The sequence below is a fragment of the Myotis davidii genome, unplaced genomic scaffold (assembly GCF_000327345.1).
Source record: "Myotis davidii unplaced genomic scaffold, ASM32734v1 scaffold2209, whole genome shotgun sequence".
Classification (NCBI taxonomy): Eukaryota; Metazoa; Chordata; class Mammalia; order Chiroptera; family Vespertilionidae; genus Myotis; species Myotis davidii.
The window spans coordinates 50023-51590 of NW_006300369.1; the positions used below are offsets into that span (position 1 = coordinate 50023).

The 1568-nt window shown below is 49.7% G+C and overlaps 1 protein-coding gene across 1 annotated transcript in view; it reads right to left on the bottom strand.

The window, feature by feature from the left end:
- The window catches only part of TRMT2B (tRNA methyltransferase 2 homolog B), a 43590-nt gene extending 42044 nt beyond the window's left edge, over positions 1-1546 (bottom strand). Inside the window, exon 1 of the mRNA XM_006776920.2 lies at positions 1457-1546. The gene's annotated coding sequence lies outside the window, so the exon portion shown is untranslated. The remainder of the gene's footprint in view (positions 1-1456) is intronic.
- Positions 1547-1568: the final 22 nt, after the last annotated feature.

The window sequence follows — 1568 nt, forward strand, 5'->3', positions numbered from 1 at the left end:
AATCCCCAGAAGGAAGAAGGGGAGGGCGGGGGTAAGGGGAAGAGATCAACTGAAGGACTTGTATACATGTATATAAGCCAAACCAATGGACATGGACAGCAGGGGGATGGGATCGTGAGTGTGCGGGGCGGGAGGTTGCGGGGGGAGGTTGGGGGTTAATGGGGGGGATGAGGATACATTTGTAACACCTTAACTAATAAAAAATAAAAAGAATGGTTGGGGGGAAAGCAAGAGAAGGCCCAGACCATAGGGGGAGGGAGTGGTGCTGGTCCAGGAAAGGGGCCCTGTCCCTCTAGCTGGCAGGGAAGAATGAAGAAAGCTCCAGGCCCATTTTGGGGTTGGCAAAGGAGGGACAGGGGAGCTGAAGAATTTGGAGACAGCTACATTTACACTTTTAAACTTCTTTTGTGAATGGGAGGGTCCTCTCACTGGTAACTGCCACCATAAGACTGTGCTCTACTTGCCCTGTACCCCAGCAGAAGGCCTCTTGTCAATCTAGGTTTCTCCCTCCACATTATCAGGTATTGTCTAAAATAGGAACCTACTATTTTAGAGTATCAACCAGCCATCTCTCCCAGTAAACAGCCTTTCATCATAGTTAGCAAATTCTGTAGTGAGATAGATTTTTTCAAGGCAGCAGAGTAACACTAGTCAAAAAGTGAGTTGTGTTTTCTTTTTTTTCCTGTCAGAGGGGGCATTTGTTCACAGAAAAGACTTGTTATAGTTTTTCCTATTTTAAATAAATACTTGGATTATTTTTAAGTGTGTGACAACTGCTTTATTTCTGCCTCAGGAATTGATCTGAAAGGGACGCAGGGTCCAGAGCTGCTAGATAGGAAGGTAGGCTAATTCTCTAGGGCTGGAATGGCTAACCTACCTGAAATGCTCCACGTTCAAATCAGAGACTATGTGGTTGGTAGATTTGAACTGGGCCAAGGATCTCCTTGAGGCAAAACGTTCACCCACAGGCAAAGTCCTGCTTACACTCTCTGTCCACCCTTCCTTCAGTTGGTCTGGCTCCAGGAATGGTTCCTGGCTAAATCATACAGATGGGTTTATTGCTTGATCTTGACTGCAACCCATGAGCAGTTAGGTCCTTCCTTTCCCCACCAGCCACTCTCACCAGCCCCTCCAGCCCCCTTTCCTTTGAGAAAGATCTGCCCTCCACATCTGTTGAAAGGGTTCACTAGGAAAGACTGCCACTGTACTTGGCCGGGCTGCAGGGCGTGGGGAGGTCTGGAAGGACAGGGTGGAGGGTTTGGGGGGACGTCAGAGCACGAAGGGACTCAGGCTAGACGCGACCTTGTGCAAGCAGCGTTGAGGCCGGTCAGTCCCCGTCCTCAGCCCCGCCTGCCTCCTCAATTCCCCGGCCCAAGGGCAATTTGGCGCAGTCAGCAGTTTTCAGTGCAGTAAGAATTAAATCGGATTTTCTGGGCTCTCCACTTATCCCCCTTACCTTCTAACCAATAAATCCTCTTAAAGACCTGAGGTGCCAAACAAAAAAACCTGCCAGTGGCCTGGATCGCTGCCGCTGGGAAGAGCCACTTCCTGGTGCACCGGGCGCCAGA